Below are 20,682 nucleotides of genomic sequence, written 5' to 3' on the forward strand. Positions count from 1 at the left end.
TTTGTGGGCATTGAGTTGTTTTCCTTAAGTATCTTTTATTTTTTAAATCCTGTTATGAGACCTATGATCCATGGTAGATTTTTGAAAAAACCTTGTATTCCTTTCTCCTTCTTTCAACCATTGTACCCCGATTTCTATTTCCAGAATATCTCCTCTTTCTTGCATAAGCCTTGCCATTCACGTTGAAGATAGTCAACTTGTTTCTTACTCTCCTCGGTGAAGCCATCTATGATGAGGACCTAGTTAATTTCATGTCGCTTCCGTTCCACTACTTTTTTGGCTTCAAAAATATTTCCAAACTCCTTCTTATTCCAATATTTAATCTTGAGTTTGATGTGTTTCAATCTCTGATGCAGAAGGAACATTTTAGTACCCTGAATGTGCATATCTTTTATCCACCATTTATCAATATTGTTGATGAAGTCAGGATGGGTAAGCCAAATGTTTTCAAACCTGAAATGCCTATTTCTCGGAGTTCCTATAAAGGACGCCTCAAGTTGAATAGGCCAGTGATACAAGCCTCCAAAAGGGAGTATCATAGCTGATAAGTCAAGGCCTGTGATGATGAGGTCGTCCGAGATAATGAATCTATCTAGTTTAGAGGCCACTGGAGACGATCCTCCCCTCTTATTATTCTAGGTGAAGATACCATTCCTTGTCTCTATATCTACTAGCCTCATGTTGTTTATGAAATTGTGAAATGCTATGGAATCTCTGCCTAGTGATTTGGTCCCACCTTTATTTTCTCATAGAGTCCTGATCATATTAAAGTCCCCTCCCAGAATCCAAGGGATACCCGGATGTCTTTCTCTTAACTCCTCTAGTGAGGTTAGAAGCCTGAGTTTATCTTCAAGCTTTTGTGGACCATATACATTTGTGATCAAATAAACTTCCTTGTCCCCCAAAGGTTGGATTACCACTGATAGATAGTTTCTAGATGCTTCATCAACTAGGATTCCAAGTTTTTGAGGGTTCCAAAGTGTGAGAATTCCTCTTGCTGCTTTGTCTGCTTTAACTTCTAGATATTCATACTTAATAAGCCATTTGCTATGTATCTCTCTTATTTTGTCTATTGAACATTTTGTTTCCTGGATAAATACCATATTTGGTTTTTCTTCTTTCATTCTGTTGCTGAGATTTCTTTGTTTCCTTTTACTTCCTAGACCCCTAATATTCCTTGTTGTAAGCTTCATTAAGAAAGATTTGTAAATGAGTAACTAGTTAGGTCTTTCATCTTACCTGAGTTGATCATGGGTTTTCCACACTCTATCAACAGCTCATATTGTCTTTTTCTTCCTCTTTTCCTACCTAGGTTCTTGGGAGCTTGTCCCAATGTTGCCTCCATCATTTTAACCCCTTCGTTGTCCTGACCATCATGGCTTATTTTGACCCCCAAAACATTTTTCCTGAGTTCGCTAGAGGAAGAGATGTTGTACTCTGTTAAACTCCTCTTGAGGTAAAAAATCCATTCCTTTGGTAGTTCCTTGCTCCAAGAACTTTTCCAGATCGAGATGCTCCCTTTCAAGAATATCCTGCAGTTCATGATCCTCCATTCCCACTTTGCTTGGGTTCATATCTTGGTCCCTATCAAGTTCCATAGTGCTTGGCAGATCCTCCTTTTGTTGGTTGTTTTCAGGTCTATCCTCCATGCTATCATCCTTTTCCTTCTCTACATGATTGTCCTCTCGTACCTGGTTCGCTTTATCGTTCCCATATTCTTCTTCTAATATCTTGAAACTACTATGACTAAGATTCTTTTCCTTGTTGATTTTCTTCTGGTTCTTTCTCCCTCCTTTACCTCTACCTCCCACTTTGGTAAATTTTTCAGTTTCTTTCCTCGAGGTGGCCTTAATACTGCTCTCCATTTTGTTTAAAGGGTAGTCTCTAAAGAGGTGCCCATGTTCATGGCATTTGCGGCATCTGAAAGGGACATGCTCATAGTCCACCGCCTGCACCCATTCTTCATCATATACTTCTATAATTATTTCATCTGGTAGAGCTCTAGAAAGGTCCATTTCTACGCATATTTGGGCAAAGGAGGTGTATTTTCCTCACAGTGTGGCCTCTAATATTTTTAAAAAATGCCCTAGTTTATTGCCTATGGCTTTTAATGATTCTGGTAGCCAATAATCTATAGGTAGGGAATAGAGTCTTATCCATACTAGCACCGAAGTGAATGTATCTCGTTCCAAGACAAAATTCATCACCCATGGCTGCATATAGAGGCCTGCAATAGCATAGAAGTATGGTTCTCATTCAAACACCTTGTCTTTATCCTCTAGGTTTGTAAACACTACTGTGAAGAAACCCTTGGAACCAAGGTGCAGATCTATTTCTCCCCTAGGTTTCCAATGGTTCTTTATCCATGCATGTAAAGCCTTCTCTGTTGGCCATAACCCCATGAATTTGCATATCACTATATAAGTTTCCATGTGCTCCCTATGTGCCTGTAGCATTGGATCACTTAACACCATTCGGGGTGTGATGGTTGCCCTAGGTTTACATGGTCCTATCGGATTTCTGGGGTTAGCTTTATGACTGTCTCCACCTATTTGCTTCTCTCTTCTGACTTCTTCCTGCGTATCTGCCTGCCCCTGTGATCTACTATTTTCCTGTTTTCCTCTTTCTAAACTCCCGGTTTCAGCTTCTAGTGGCTTCTTGAAGCGATTTGAGACTGCCTAACTGTAGGAGGGAGTGGAACTCCCCCCCCTCTAGCCCCTCCATGGTGCTCAACACTAATGTCCTGCTACAAACCCTAGCTCTGCGCGTTTTTCCTCCTCTTAGCATGGTATAACTTCACAACACATAAACTTAACATAAATAATGTCATGATATCCATAACAGTAACTAGCTAACATGTTCACCTCATAATCTCCTAAACAATTGTCATTCATGCATAACAATCACATATGCAGATTCAGTCTAAATTAGTAATATCCATTTAACTCTGGATCTATCATGTGTCGAGAGGGATCAAATTCCTTGAGGTGTAAACTTTATTTTTGGAGTGTAGAATTTGAGGAAAGCTTTGCACCTCGAGGGATTTGATCCCTCTCAACACATGATAGATCTAGAGTTAGATGGATCTAGGTTGGTTCTAGCTAAGGGGAGCAATGTCATATTTTTATATTATCATTATTATGTATACATTTGAGATAAACTTCATACTTTGAAATTTATATTATGTTTTCTTTGACTGACATGACCATATAATTATGTTCTTTAAGATAGTCTATGTTGCTTGGCTTGAATGACCCTGTACATCTGTGTTTGCATGTTTTAAGTGGTTTGTGTGTGTCTTTGTTTGGATGCTTTGAATAGTTTGTGTGTTTGGATTTGGATGGTAATGTTTGTGAATGTTACAATTTTTGTGTTATATTTATATATGTGTTTGTAATTGTCTTTTCGTAATTAGTTGGTGATGAAGAAGGAAGACAATATTGTCAATAGCTTGCAGGAGGATTGATACGACACATCTATTTCATTTAATTTTAGGTATTATATTTTTTGACAAATAATTAATTATTAATAGTGTCCCTCCAGGTATTACCAAATATATCTTGAAGAGTAGTTTTAATTTTATATTTTGTCAATTACCTCAATATGTTGATATGATAGATATTGTTAATAACTTTAACTATGAAAAATGATGAAATAAATATTTTGAATGCAAAATGACAATGTAATAGTGTTGAATGGCAAAAAATGTGAATAATAAGAATGTAGTCAATTAAAAATAGTCTTCATTGTGATCAATCTCAAACTATTTTCTTCTACTATTCTTATTTTCACCCCTGTTAGTTTTTCCATATTTTCATATCGATTATATGAAAAGTGCAGTTGAAATCATAAACTATTCAAATCTTTAATGCAATCTATTGTAGTAAGCATCATATCTTTTCTCTCTTACTCTCCAATATTAATAGGTTGAATTACTATAACACAAAAATCAATGCACATTGTCAATAATTTTTTTATGCTTACGCTAAAATCAATCACACTATTAATCCAATCACTTCAAAATTAATGTACCATCATAAATCCAGTTACATCAAATCAAAAATCAACATCTACACTAAAATCAATGCATCTAATGTAAGCAATCAAATATGATTAGAAAAAAAACATCTACATTGAAATTGATGCATCTAATGCAAGCGATCAGGATTAGAAATCAACGTCTACATGAAAATCAATGCATGTAGTGCAATTAGCCAAATATGATAAAAAATCAACATCTACGCTGAAATCAATACATCTAGTGCAAGAAATAAAATATAATTAGAAATCAACAGTTACACTAAAATAAATTCATCTAGTGCAAGAAATCAAATAGAATTAAAAAACATCTACATTAAAATCAAGGCATGTAGTGCAAGCAATCAAATAGGATTAGAAAGCAACATTTGCACTGAAATCAATGCATCTAGTGAAATAAATCAATTATCATTAGAAATCAACAACTACATTGAAATTAGCACGTCTAGTGCAAGCAACTAAATAGGATTATAAATCACAACATACAATGAAATCAATGCATCTAGTGCAAGTAGTCAAACAGGATTATAAATAACCATCTACACTGAAATCAATGCATCTAGCGTAAGAAATCAAATAGAAATAGAAGACATTTACACTGAAATCAATGCATCTAATGTAAGCAATCAAATAGGATTATAAATAAACATATACACTGAAATTAATGCATCTAGTGCAAGCCATCAAATATCATTGGAAATCAACATCTACATTGAAATCAATGTGTCTAGTGCAAGGAATAAAATAGGATTAGAAATCACCATGTATGATAAAATCAATGCATCTAGTGAAATGAATCTTCTTCCCTCTCTCCCCCCTCCATCTATATCGATATCTTCTTCCATCTCTCCTCATTTTTCTCTCTATCTCACACCCAAACATACACACACTCTCTCCATCTCTCTCTTGTCACTCCCTCTCTCTCTCTCTCTCCAATTCTCTCCCACTATGTATTTCTTCTTCCCTCCCTCTCTCCCCTTCCAAATCCATATATTTTTTCCCTCCCTCTCTCATCCTCTCTCATGTCCTTCCTCTCTATCTCTTTCTCTCCCCCCATCTCTCTCTCTCTCCAACCTTGTCACTTTTTTCATCCCTCTCTCCTTCTCTCTCTCCTCCTCTCTCTCCCTTAGCCTTCTCTCCCTCTCTCACTTCTCTCCTTCTCTCTCTCTTCATTCCTCCTCTCCCATCTAATTTAGTTTATCTCCTTCAGTGAAAACAATCAAATAGGATTAGAAACCACCATCTCACTAAAATCAGTGCATCTATTGCAAGAAACATTATTCCATCTCTCCCCCTTCCATATATATCTATAACTCCCTCCATCTCTCCTTATTTGTCTCTCTATCTCACCCTAAAAACACACATGCTTTCTCTCTCCATATTTATCTATATATCCCCCCATCTCTCTCTCTCTCTTCTTTCCTCTCTTCACCTTCCATCTATATATCTACCTCTTCCTCTCTTTTGTCTTTCTATATCACCCTCAAAACATACAGACTCTTTCTCCATATCTATTTATCTATCCCTCCCTCTTCCTCTGCCTCACTCTCTCTCCCCCTTCTCTCCCTCTCTCCCTCCTTATCTCTCTCTTCCCTCCTACTCTCCTCTCTCCCTCTATCTCCATATCCCTTATCACTCCCTCTCACGCTCTCCACCTTTCTCTCTATGTGTCTTTCTTATTACCTTCCTCTCTCCTTCTCCTTCTCACGTCCTCACTCTCTTCCTTCCTCTCTCCCCCTTTATCTCCCACCTCCCTCTATCTCTCCCCCTCAACTCTCTCTCTCTCTCTCTCTCTGCCCTCAAACTCTCTCATTATATCCCTCCCTCTCTCCTTCTCTCTCCTCCCCCTTCTCTCCATCTCTCCTTACTTTTCTCTCTATCTCACCCCCAAGCATAAACACTCTCTCTCCATCTCTTTCTTGTCACTCCCTCTATCTCTCCACCTTTCTCTCTCTATGTCTTTCTTCTTCCCTCCCTTTCTCTCCTTCAAACTCCATCTCTCTACCCCCCCCCCCCGTTCTCTTCCTTTCTCTCACTCCCTCTATCTCTCCACCTGGATCACTTTGTCTTTTTTCTTGCCTCCCATATATATCTAGAATTAATATATATCATGATATATTAATACAGATTATAAAATTAAATATCTATATCTATATATATATATATATATATATATATATATATATATATAGATATATTAAATTTAATATTGTATTAATTTTATTTTTTTCTAAATTTGACTAATTCTATTAATGTAAAAAAATAGTACGAGGCACCGGCCTCCGCAAAGCACGTCCAAAATATGCCATGTTTAACAACAATAACTGAAAGAGACTTCCCTCACCGGGGAAACCAGTCCAAAATTATAAAAGTTTGCTACCTGTTAGCGCTTGAAATTTCACCTCAGGCTGAAAAAGGTAAACTTCAAGGCAACATCAAACCACTTAGCCTCGTAGCTAGCCCTACGGGGCAGGAGAGGGCTCTCTCCAGTCTATCTCGGTAAAGATATTCAAAGGGTGAGATAACCAATAAGGAAACACTGATTTTAGGCTAGTAAACTGATAAAAAGGTTTGAATTGGGAAGTTTTAAGATTTTGGTGGAAAATCGGGGAAAGGCAATTTTGGGTGTGGGGATTGGACACAGTTTTTGCAGGTGGTTCTTTGGGGCAAGGTAGGAGACTGTATTGATGCCTTTGAATTAAGTGAATGGATAGGAATGACCGGTGAGGGGCTAAAGAGAGCAAGAAACCTTCAAGAGTTCTCTTTAGACAGATGAAAACATAAATATTAAGCAAACTTAAAAGCAGAGCATGGCAATCATGAATTCTACTTTAACACTTCATTTGCCTAATTTGCAGAAGGAAAAGTAAGGAGATGATTCACATAAAAAACTTACAAGTACAAAGAGAAACACACCATCAATACATGTAACCATAGGAATCCCAAAAAGGACTGCAAAACCCTGGTCTTTCTTCCTTTGCCAAAATTGCAGAGATACAATGAGTAATACAATAGAGCTTTCTCCCTCAAGAGTCCAACCATGAAAATGACCAAGAAAGTACAAAATATAGGAAATCTAACATCTTTCATTGCCTCTAGGGGTCAAGCTCACTATCCTAGGAGCTGTTTCAACCAATTCTAAACTGAGCACTAAAAACTAGGTAGTCAAAACAACTTGCCTCTATAAGCTAGGAAACCAGTTCATTCATTAAATTTTTGCCTATCTCATGAATGAATCTTCTAGAAGAGATAAATAAGTGTCAAAATATCATAAAATTACATCATTTACAACAAGGAGGATCAAAATCTACTCTAAAAAGTCAAATCCAGTCAAAACTGCGTTTTGCTGAGCTGTAGGTGAATTTCTGTGAAAACTGCCCAACACGTCGCGCCCTGATCCTGAACACGTCACGCGCCTTTGGAGCTGTTTTTGAGGCACTTCCAGGTGTCCAAATCAGGCAAACGGGGGCTTGTTGGAAAGGTCTGGATGTCTAATTTCCAACCCAAGTGGAATTTCCAAATTTGGTGGTCATTTGCCCCTCCAAAATTGCAATCTCCCAAGACTGCTTCCTATGTGTCAAAAAGGTGGCAGAAAGTCATTTTTTGCTTGTTTTTTGACCTTCTGGAGGCTCAAAATTTGATGAAATATCTTGGTAATTGATGAGCAGGTGTATCTTTGCATGAAAAATCCAAAAAAGCTGATTTTTCCCGAAATGGAGTTGCCCATCGAAAAGGTCGCGCGCGGCGCACGACGTGTTGGTGGAGAAAACCTGTTTTTTGCCTAAAAATTCACAAGTGACCAAAAATGCTCAAAATTTTTTGAAATTTGTGCTGGAGTTAAGTCATTTAGCATCATGCTCCTTCAAGGAAGCCTCAGCCAAGATGTGGAGGGGATCGGGTCTTTTGCTTCGTTTTGGTGCTTTGGCCAACCGTCTTTGGAGCACCTTCATTCTTGCTTTGCATACGTGCATTCGGGCACAATAGTGGTTCTTCATGTTCTGGAGCAGGTCCTTATCTTTGTTGGCCTCGGCCAGCAACCTCTCCAAATGAGCATTGACCTGGAGAATCATAGCCTCTCGCTCAACGGGTACCAAATCACTGGGTCTCTTGCGCGCCAAGTTTCGGTCTTCATGGATCCTCCGCAACTCATCAAGAGTGTGCTCCTCCTCAAGTTGCTTGTTGCGCTGCTCTAAGTAGGTGATTTTCCAATTTGCCATTTCCAATATTTGCTGCAGTGAGTCATTTTCATCCCTTAGGTGCTGGATGATCTCCTTTGGCTCTAGGCTAGGAGAACTGATATCAAGGTCAATAACATCTATGCCTGGATCACCTGATGGCCCCTCATCAATCTTGGGCTGCTTGCCTCTCTCTGGTACCTGTGCTGCTGTCGGAGACGAGGCCCCTTCCACCTGGTGTGGAGATAACACTCGTGGTGCTGATGAAGAAGGCGAGACCCCTTCCACCTGGTGTGGAGAAAATACTCGCCTAGCTGATGCAAATAAGGCCCTGTGACCTCTCTGATATGTGACCAATGGAGGGGAGCTGACATGTCTTGTCTCAGGAATATCATGCTGCTGTGAAGGCCCTTCCTCCTCATGAACAACCTCAGGGGGTGATGATGCTGGTGCTGTGAAAAAATCTCGAGAGATAAAATCCTCCCATGTGATACCCTGCTGAGCCAACTGATGTATGACCACAAGTTGGATCAAACCATAATGATAGACACTCCTGTGTTGTTGTGCTGGGCTCTTTCTCTACACCAAGGGCACCATCTTCTCAATATTCCGGCACATGAAAAATGGTATGTTCATCATCCGTACCCGTGTGAAATGCATCAACAAGCGAATATGGTACGAATACAAATATGGAAATCTACCCTCACAGGTGAAATAGCGCATGATAAGCCTCATCAAGGGAGCATACTCATCCCTCAAAAATCTGAAGGGAAACATACCAGTCATGTACCTCATGTAGGCAGGTTTAATGTAGGGCTCATACTGAAATCTGTCCAATAGTTTGCGCTTGTTCCACTCTTCTCCCACATTGGGTATCCCTGTTGCTTGAGCAATAATTTCAGATGACAATATAAAATCCACCCCTACAAGATTTACATGCCCATCATGCAGATGCAAAACAAACAAGCGGACCAATTCCCTATGGTGCTGAATTTGAGAAATCCTCTCGCAAAATTCATAACATGAGAGGTAGCGGAAACATGTGACTGCAAGTGGACAAGCCTGCAAATAGGTCAAAGAGGTGGGCTCCTCTCTCACATGGTGACCACTCTTACCACCCCTGTGAGGCCTCCTTTGTACCTCAACCTCTGGTGTTGACTCATGGTCATCACTTTGCTCATAGTCGGTTTCGGTTTCTGACATGGTTTCAAGAGCAAAGTGGCTGAAATGTACTGCTGCTTCTGCTCAAATGACTTGCTGTTTTTCCCTGTTTGAAATGCTGCTTCAAGGGGACAAATAACACAAGGGAGATGTTAGGGAATGGAGACTTCTAAGGGGAATTAGGGAAAATACATGAAAAAGGGAATTAAGGGAAGGAATCATGACATATACAACATCATACCATTATCATTTGCAAAGATTTTATGGGAAGTAGGGTTTAAGGTTATATTATTGGATTTTAGGGACATGGGTAGGGTGTTGGGCCTTTGATATTTTTTGGTAGGGATATTAGGTAAAAATGATAAGGGAGATGGTTGGGATGTGGGGGAAAAAATGGGAGTGAAAGGGATGACCTTGAGAGCAGCAAAACAAAACCCTATCTCTACTTGCATTTTGCCATTTTAAAGCAAATATACATGAACTTCTCATTTCAACTTGATGGCATTAAAACACATTTCCCATGCTCATTTTTATTTATCAAGAAAAATACTTTGATGATCAGAGGCCTACCTGCAATCTTGAAGAATTTTGGGATCGTTTGGCAGTTTACAGGCAATTTTTTGTGGATGGATTCCCAACACGTCGCGAGCTGGTCTTGACAGGTCATGCGCACCCAACACGTCGCGCCAGTGTATTTTCCTAACTGCTAAGACCCCCCTGACACGTCGCACCTGCCCAACACGTCGCGCGCAGGTCTTGACAGGTCGCGCGCAGGCTCTGTTTACAATTTCACCCAATTTCTCTCCAAATCGCTCTTCACTATTGCTTTGAGGCAAATGATGATCAAATGAAGGGAGAGGGGGGCTTTATAGGCTTGATTTAAATTAATTTCCCCTCAAACCATCTTTCTAATGTTTTTAACTTGATACTTTTTCAAAATTTAAATGTTGCTGACTTTATGGTTTCCTTTTGTCCTGAAATTGGTTGAACTGATGCTTTTTCTTGAAAATTTTTGCAGGGATAGCTTCTGAGGAATCTTGGCAAAGGGGACCAGGGCTGCATGCTGACTTTCGAAGAATTTTGAATTTTTACAACTTTTTACAAAAATGAGAAAATGACCTTGTCTTTAAAAACAGGGTTTTTAAATCCAAGGTAAAAATTAGCTGTACAAGATGAAATCTTTTGAAGAAATACTTTGATAGTCATCCCTCTGGCCTGCTGGGCATTTATTGACTTTTAAAGACATGACCTCAAAGACAAATTGGACCTAAACCCTAGACCTAGGACTTTTGACCTCAAGACAAGACAAGAAACCTTGAAAGAGTTTATTGACTGAAACAACTTGATCCCGCAGTGCCAAGAGGGGAATAAAGACACCAGCTCCTCCATCAGGGTTATGGCATGCCTAATGGAATGCAATGAGATGACACTGATGAGACACCTACTTATGCAAATGCAAAGAGCTTTGATCGCTGATGGAGGGCTACTAGACCGACTCTAACACTACCCACGCAGGGGCAACAGCCTGTAGTACCAGAGTTTCTTAAACAATTAACAAAATTAATAACATTGCATAATAAAAAACACTCAAATAGACCCATAGAATTGGGAGCCAAGAACCCAGAACCTGAAAAGATCTTGACCAGCTAGGTGTCGTTAGTTGGAGGAGGTTCTTCCACTATCAGACACCTGTATGCCTCCATGTCGTCTTCTGCATCATGTTTATCTCTCGGATTTTCTTCCATGTTCTTGAAGCAGCCTGGATTGGTGCGTTCCTGAGCTACCTCTGTTCATCCCTGAGCTGCTTCACTGCTTTTGTGTGTCCTTGAACTACTTCCATGGTCTTTTCTCTTGTTGGTGGTGTTCCGCACCTGAGTATTGTGAGCTGGGTCTTCAGAGTTTTGTGGCTCCTCTTTGAATGCCACCAAGATAGTCGCTATTATGTAGGGACGTTCTAATGTGTAGCGAAAATGAAATTGAGCCGAATGGCTGGGATGCAAGGATGAAATAGAGGGAGTAGGAGGCTAGAGAGTAGCATCAATAGGTCGAGGACCTGTAGTCTGAGCTCGCCCTCGATCGCTGCGAGTGGCTAGGTAGCGTCTACAAAAATGAGCCGTCGAAGGGGAGGATGAATCAGAGGGGGACGAGTCAGAGAGGGGCAAGGAGGGGGGGGTGAATTGTTCTTCCTCTGCTACTACTGCTCCTGTAGCACATTCTATGATGCAAATGAGGCATGCTCTCCTAGGCACAAACAAGCGGATGAGGACAAGAAGGAGTAGAGCCAAAGATTGAGTGGGCAATTGGAGCAGAAGAAGTTGAAATCAGTGATTCAAAGCTAAGATTCAGGATCGAAGAACTAGTCCAAAGGCAACATAAAAGATTATGTGAGAAGTGTGCACCATCCACCATCTCAATGCAACACAAAATTTGGCAGCGTCTCTCTGTGGTCGTGCGCGAGCTCGGCTCTACAACAGTAGGGAGACAATTGCAGTTCAGAGGAGGCAGAGCAGGGGGATCACAGTCTAAAGAGGCCATCTTAAAACTTGAATTAATGAAGCCTCGACCCGCGTTGTGCATTAATATGCCGTTAATTTCAACGATGACCTTATGGGTGGAAGCGTGGGTGACCAGGTGGCCTCGCTAGTTGCCAACCCATGGTCGTTGCATCATACCAACGTGATTAAATACCCGCATCTAGGAGTTCTGCATCATTCTGCACCAAATCAGTGCATTCTTGTAGATGAGAGCTATCATTTAAAATGTCAAGTGAGCCTGATTTTAGAACTCGATCACTGTCCACCCCCAAATTTGCTAGGAGATATGCCACTTTATTGCCTTCCCTTTTGACATGTTGGAATGTGATTGCTCTATTGGAGAAGAGCCATTATTCTATGAGCTCTAAAAAAGCTGCTAATCTCCAGCTACAGGCTACTTTGTGAGCAGGTGTCCCCTGAAGGATTTGATTAGCCATGTTGATAAGGATCTACGAGTCTCCTTCAATTACAATTGGAAAAAAACCATGCTGCTGAGCTAAGCAAAGTCCCTGCCATGGTCCTTCTAGTTCGGCTGAATTGTTTGTGTCCCATCCTATTGAGCCAAGGAAGAGTAGGAGTGGTTTGCTTCCATGATATTTGAAGATTCCTCCATAACCTACCATGCCTAGGTTGCCTTTGGAGGCTCCATCAAAATTTAATTATATCATTCCTTGGGGAGGAGGCTGCCATTTTCCTGGTGCTTTGGGATTTTGAGAAGAGTTGATGGGATTCTCATGTGTTTGGGTAATCCAAAGATGCCAATTCTCCCAGGTGTTCTACTCCTGAGGAAGGGTAGGAAAGTCATCTTCATGCCACTTTTGAAGCGCCAAGGTTTCCTGAAAATTGTTGCAAAAATTACTCCAGATGTTATCTAGAGGTGTACATTGATTCTTAAAAATGCGTTTGTTTCTTTCTTTCCATAATGTCCAAAGGAGAAGGCCTGGAATAATTTTCCATAGGGAGTTTAGCAACATGCTCTTGTAAGGATCAATCGCCCAGTTACGGATGGTGTTTTTAATATCCCATGTTACTCTGCATATTTTTTGACACCTAAAGCTGGTTTTTTCCCATAGTTTTTTGGCTAAATGGCATGAGTCCATAAGATGTTGTATGGTCTCTTCCTATTGGTTGCAATTGGGACATCTTGAGGGCCCGTGGAAACCTTTTTTCCTTAGATTGTCCCAAGTGAGTATCCTTTTTTGACATAGTAGCCAGAGAAACGTCGAAATCTTGGGCCAAATTCCGGGAGACCAGATTTTGTCCCAAAGAGGGTCTTTGGAATCCTGATTGCTAATCAAAAGGTTGTACACCTCCTTAGTGGTAAAAATCCCACGTGGTGTGTACCCCCATCTCAAAATATCTTCTTGTCTAAGAATCTAGTTTTCCTGTTTGTGAGTTCTATATCAATCTCATTGTGGATTTGCTCCATTCCTTGTCTGATCATTTGTGCCACTTTTAGCCATTGTCTATATCCCTGGTTGAGGGCTGGAATCCAGTGCTGATTGAATTTTTCCTTTTTTTGCATGGCCCAATCATATATTTGTGGAGATCTAAACATATTACTTAGCCTTGGTCGTTGTTTCCAAGAGTCAGCACAGAATCGAGCATTGCTGCCATCTCTGATTTCCCAGAAATTGTGCTTCTGAATCATGTCGCTATGTGGTCTGGCTGCATTCCATATTAAGGAGCCATTTTCAGTGGGCTGAAGTCTGATTAAATCTTCTAGCGGTTTTTTATTTGCATATTTGGTAGTCCAAAGTGTAGCCCACGGTGTGTGTGGCGCTGAGAGCCATTTCCACCAAATCCTTGCTCCCATAGCTACATTGATGTGTTGAGGATCTCGGAGACCCGTTCCTCCATATTTTTTTGGAAGGTAGACTGTCGTCCATTTGACGAATGCCCATTTATGATTTTGGCCTGAGGATCCCCATAGAAAGTTACGTTGTAAATTTTTTATCCTCTTAAGCACCCATTTTGGTGCCGCCAAAACAGAGAAAAGATATAAAGGCATCGATTGTAAAACAGCTTTAACCAGCACGAGCTGACTAGCGATATTGAGGGCTATGTAGGTCCAGGAGGAAAGGCGGGCTTCAAGTTTTTCGAGGAGCAATTGCCATGAGGCATGTTTTAGAGCTGAATTAGTCAAAGGGGCGCCTAGATACTTTGAGGGAAGAGAAGCTACAAAGAATCCAAGAATGCGGGATATAGAGGATTGAGTAGTGTATGGAGTGTGAAAAACGAGGATTTTGGATTTTGTAGTGTTAATGCTGGCTCCAAATGCTTTTGAATAGTCATTAAGCAGGGATTTAAACATTAATTATTCTTGAACTGAAGGGTGCCCAAACAACATGTTGTCATCCAAAAATTGTTGCTGAGTGATAGCTGGGGAGTCATGGACTGAAATGCCTCTAAGCTGCTGAGTTTGAAGAGTGTTCTTGATTACACAACCTAAACCTTCAGTCATTAGCACAAAAATAAAGGGAGAGAGGGGATATCCTTGACAAATGCCTCTGGAGGGGTGCAAAGGATGAGAAGGAATGCCATTTACCAAAATGGAGAAAAAAGTAGAGGAGATAAGATTCATTACCCATTTGACCCATGGAGGAGAGAACCCAAACGCTGTAAGCATTTTTTGAATGCAGATCCAGCTTAACTTGCCAAAAGCTTTAGAGAGATAAATTTTGAGAAGCATACCTACTTTTTTGTTGAGCTTTAGTGAATGAATGATCTCATGGGTGAGGATGATGTCGTCAATGATTTTCCATCCTTCTACGTATCCCAATTGTTCTGGCGATATCAGCAAGGGAAGCAACGGTTTTAGACGGGAAGCGATGACTTTGGAAATGACTTTGTAGATAACATTACAAAGAGCTATTGGCCTGAAATTGTTCGGAGTGATAGAATTCTCTTCTTTAGGAATGAGTGCAATAAAGGTGGCATTTATAGATGGAAGCAACCAATGGAAAGTCCTAGATTCTTCCACAACCTGCCATATATCCACTTTGATGAGATCCCAGAACTTATGAAAGAAGTTGGAGGTAAAACCATCTAGTCCAAGAGCTTTACCCTCCTTGATTTGATTCATTGTTGATTCAACTTCCTGTAGAGTAACCGGCTGAAGGAGCAATTGATTATGTTCTTCCGTTATGATTTTTGGGATATGCTAGAGAATCCGTTCTATAGCTGGCTATCTGTTGATTTGTGGTTACTGATGAACGTTTTTGAAATGCTTGAGGAGCTCTCTTTCAATATTATCATGTTATTCTAGCCTATCTCCCTATTGATTCTGTATTTGTGTAAGGTTGTTGTGCATTCTTCTCTATATGGTGGTGCGGTGAAAGAATTTCGTATTCTGCTCTCCCTCTTTTAGCCATATTACTCTAGGTTTTTGCTTCCAGAGGATCTCCTCTTGCTTTCTTCTCTCGTCCAACTGATTTTGAAGGTTCTATTCCCTTTCCACCAATGGTTTTGTCCTCCCTTCATTAATTATTTTTTGCTGAAGGTCCATCATTTCTTGTGCTAGAGCTTTTTGGGCTTGAAAGATATTTCCAAAGGTCGTTTGATTCCACTGCTTGATGTGCATTTTGAGATATTTGAGCCGTTGTTGAAATTGATACATTTTTGTTCCTTCAGGGGGAATGAAGCTTTTCCAGACTGAGAGGACCAGATTGTTGAATTCTGGATGAGTGAGCCAAAATGCTTCAAAACGGAAGGGTCTCCGTGTGGAGTTGCCAGGTCTTTGCCATTGAAGAGATATGGGCCAATGGTCTGATCTGGATAGAGGCAAGATTGAGGCAGAAAAGTCTCCTTCTAAATGAATGGCATTGTCAGATAACAAGAAACGATGCAACCGAGAGGCAATTTGTTGCGATCCTGATCTTCTATTGTTCCAGGTATACATTCCATTATTAAATGGCAGATCAATGAGCCAATTATTTTGTATAAAATCCTTGGAGTAGTTTCTTTCAATGTCTAATCTGACTCGGCCTCCATTCTTTTCCTCAAGTTTAGTAATAATATTAAAGTCACCACCTTTAATCCAAAGAGGATGGACTCTATTAGAGTTGAGCGATGCTATTATGTTCAGCAATGCCAATGTGTTCATGGAATCCTGGTGGAAATAGACATTGGTGAGATTTTCGTGGGCATTGGTTCCTATGATATGAAAAGTAGCTTGAATGAGATTATGAGTCGCATGGATTTCAATGAGCGAAATACCCTGTGTCCCATGCTATTGCAAGTCCCCCCTGAAGCTCCCAAGGCATCCACTGCTACTGAATGGCTTCCTCGCCGGGCTTTTGAGAGAATGGTGCCAAGTGTATTACTGTTACATTTTGTTTCTTGCATGAATAACATTTGAGGTTTCTCCTGATGTATCATGTTTTTGATCATTTTGTACTTCACAGGGTTGTTTAACCCTCTCAAATTCCATGATGTGAGCTTCATGGTTCAATATTGGGTAGCGACCTATAATACTTCGTTAACTTGGAATACCTTCCTGATTCCACCAACATCTCCCTAATGATGATTGTTCTTTGCAGATCTGTCTTTCTCCCTCGTTTCTTGGTATCTTTGGGAAGGTTTTTCCCATCCCATTGACTACCCGATTGGATCCCTAAAGTTTGTTATTGACATTCTCTGGAAAGGATTACCTCCAAACTTTCTAACTGTCTATCTGGGATTTTATCAAACTCTTTCTTTCTACATGCTTGCTCAAGGCTGAATATGTCTAGATCCCCAATGTCAATACTTTCAGGCTCCTCTTCCATATGTTTGGGCTCACTGCTTCCCGCTACGAAGTCATTTGAATGGATTGGTTCTTGGAGAAAGATATCAATTTCCATTCCATTGGACCTCCCTTCAGATTCCTTATTGGGATTGGATGATGGGATTATAGTTGCATGAGCTGGCTTCAGTGCATTCCTTGTGTCTAAGGGTTGGATTACCGAAGATAGCTTGGGTTTTTTAGCAGTATGGTTGGGGGGCTCAGATTCATTCAAAGCTGGTTGTGCCAAGATATCAAAGCTATTGCTGGTAGAAGGTTTGGAGGTGTTGGTTGTGGGATTTCTAAAGCCTGAGGCAGGCTTTTTGTAATGCTTTTTCTGGCTATTGACTTTGGTAAATCCTTCCGAATCAGGTTTTTCCAAGGTGGCATTGGTTTTGGGGGTTACATTTAGGGGGAAATCATGGAAAATATGACCATGGGCATGACATTTTTTGCATCTGAATGGAGCATGTTCATAATCTATAGGCTGAATCCATTCAAAATCATCATGATATAGACTTACTGTGTTCGATAGTGCTTTGTCTAGGTGCATGTAGACACAGATGTGAGCATAAGAGGTGTACCGTCTAAGTTTCGTTTATTCGGCTATCTTTATGAAGTATCCCAGACCATTTCCTATATCTTTTAGCGATTCTTCATCCTAGTACTCCATTGGAAGGGAATACATTCGGATCCAGACCAATGCCCAACTGAAATCCTCTTTGTCTGGATTGAATCTTTCGATCTAGTCTCTCAGATACAGGCCACAGAGTTGAAGAAGTAGGGGCCATCGTCTAAGACTCTGTTATGGTCTTCTATGCTGTTGAAGATAGCCATAAAGAAACCTTTTGGTCCGAGCTACAGGGTGACATGTCCTTTAGGTTTCCATTTGGCCGCAATCCATCCCTGCAGGGCTTTCTCCGTCAGCCAGAAGCCGATAAATTTCCCTATGAGAGCGTGGTCCTTCATAAACTGGATTTGGGTATTGATCCGGTGACTAGGTAGTTCTATCTTGGGTTGCTCTGCTGCAATGGGTTTGCAAGTGGCAGAGGTCACTTTGGGGATCTCTCTATTCAGTGTAGAATCTTGCTGCTGAGTCTGAGGCATTGCCTCTATATCCTGTGGTGATTTTTGTTTTCCTTGATCTACTGGGTCAGTTTGATTTACATTGATGTCAGAATGAGCCGTATCTGAAGCTCTTACAGACACATTGGGAGTCCAGATCTCGTTGCTTCCTTTGGGGGGGGGGCTCCAAGTCCCCCCCCCCCCAGAAGGGAATCCATAGCGATGGTCCTATTTGTTGAATACTGTTGTCGCTAGATGGGCTGAGTTGTTGCAGTTTGGTGTTGTGCAGAGTGATTCCGTCATTGCAGAGTTTGCCAAAAACCCTAAGCAACCATGAAGTGCCAGTCCCAAGCCGCCATCGCAACTTCTCAATATTGTATTAATTAAAAGTTATTAAGTTGAATATTATTAATATTATAATATATTAATATTAATATTAGATTTAATAATAATATTAATATGAATATTAATATTAGATTTAATGATTTTTTTACCTGACATGATAACACAATTTATAATAAAACTATATCAAATGAATATTTTTGAATATTACAACTTTGACGTGGAAATAATTATGTGTGTATATATTTAAATATATCCATGGGATATGGTTTTCCTTTAAAGATTCGTTTTACAAATAATGAATTAAAAGAAATATTAAAAGATTTAAGAGAAAATTAATGAATTAAAAGAAATATTAAAAGATTTTAGAGCAAGATTTTGGATTCTTTGTGTTGAATTAACCTTTTTACTTTGATTTCAGAAATAGTAGTGACTTTAGTAAAGAGTAAAGATGTTTAAAATTTAACCTAATTTGGAATTTAATGTGGTAAAAAGCTTTGTTGAAGGTAAATTTATCCATTCAAATTCAACGTATATGATAAAAGAACTATTAAACTCATGAGATAATTGTATTGTAATTTTTTATCTAAAGGCGTGAGATAATTGTATTGTATTTTTTTTATGTATATGGTTATTTTCATTTTTGGGGGGGCCAACATTCATTTATTATATTCTCATTATTATTATGTATTGGAGAGATGAACATAAATATTATTTAGATTTCTAATTTTTTATTTTTATGATGGCTGACATTAGCTCAAATTTAATTTTGAGCAGGAACATACTTACACATCGGGATCATACAAGGTTGTAGCATGTGCCTCCCAGCGCAATCACATAATATCAAATATATTAATTGGTACATGGATGTCATAACAATAATCATCTACATACACCAATCAAAATTAGCACAGTACATATAACAGCAAGACCTCAGCTGCAATTACCATATCCATCATGCATATCACCACAATGCATATAACAACAAGTTAACTACCATGAATGGCTAAGCGACACATGCACATATGATCACACGGATTAACTAACATATATATTACATGTAACCACAATACAATAGAATGAAAATCATATAAGTAACCCTAATACTTATAACAACCATTAACCACCTACCTGCATGCCAAACATAGAAACCTATATGACGATATACTCTTACCTTGAAGTCTAGTATCACAACCTCTCTTTGATGATTTGCATCTCTTAGTTCATCTCATCCAACACATTAGAATCATGATGACACAAACTACATACAATGACCTCACAATACATGTTTTACCTATTATACATGCATAACTATGACCATGAAAATGCATGCATAACAACATATATAAATTGACACACATCACAAATGCATATACAAGTAACATGCATTCATGACTAACACATCCCAAAAAAAACATCATCAACTCCTACATGAAAACACAACTAAAACAATTATCACCACCATGTATACATAACAAGCACATATGCATACTTCATGCATGCATGACAATCCACATTCTTACCATCTAGTCCAAGGGGTGAACCATGCTCTGGTACCACTCTGTAACACCCTCCTCCCACATCTACCCAAGTAACCGGCCCATGGGGGTAAACATGTAATGGACAGTTACTATGATATGATTCAAATCCCTATGTATCGGTTAAGGAAGTGGAATTGATGGAACACAGCCAACCTGACCTTCTACACATGCAACAGAACCCCCAAGAGCCATCCAGCCCATCCAGGTGACTAGCTCCTAATACAAACTGACATTTTGTTGCATTAAAGTCTTAGTGGATCCCTTGACATGGGCATGCATGTGACTGAGAACCTCCAGTCTCTCCCACAACAAGGCATGGCTGTGACTAGGGACTATTCTAGGTAGTTTTATGTCAGTGACTCTGAATTTTTTGCCATTTTTCAGTGTCAGGACTTAGGCCACTGCTAAGAACTCCATGAAATTTCCAGAAATCAAAATTAAAATCAAAACAATGATACAAATGAAAATACTTGAAAAAGGACTTGACCAGACCCCTACTAGCCATAAAAAACATTTTGTCAAACATGTCACAAATATGCATTCTACAATTTAAACAACATATTTGAGCATACGGGTCTCACACTTATCTGAGAATCACTAAGAAGCATTGTTTCTTCATCGAAATAACTAGATTACAATATATTAATCCATATATTCATTATACATTAATTAATTAACCAAAACATGATGAGAGCCATACATTTTCACTATCATAAAACTCACTCATAACCCACATATAGCTGACATAAATATCAAGGATATAACAACCATATAAGCCACATATAAACAAGTATATTTACCCATAAAATACCAAGGTGGAAGATCTCTTATTGATGCTTGCATAAGCCAACTAGTTATGGGACTTCTATGAACCACCTGACCATAGAATAGGTTGAACCAAATATTTCATTCATCTAGCCACCCTCATGCCATATTCCAAGCATGAACGTGGGATCTCATAAAACAAATCAATAAAAACCAAACTAGGGTTTCCAAAGGCCAAACCACCTCAACACTCAAACAGTGATTCCACCTCACAGTCGGACATCACTAACCATCAC

Source organism: Pinus tabuliformis, chromosome 9 (assembly GCF_031772625.1).
Source record: "Pinus tabuliformis cultivar Carrire ecotype Pingquan chromosome 9, CPIR1, whole genome shotgun sequence".
Taxonomy (NCBI): domain Eukaryota; kingdom Viridiplantae; phylum Streptophyta; class Pinopsida; order Pinales; family Pinaceae; genus Pinus; species Pinus tabuliformis.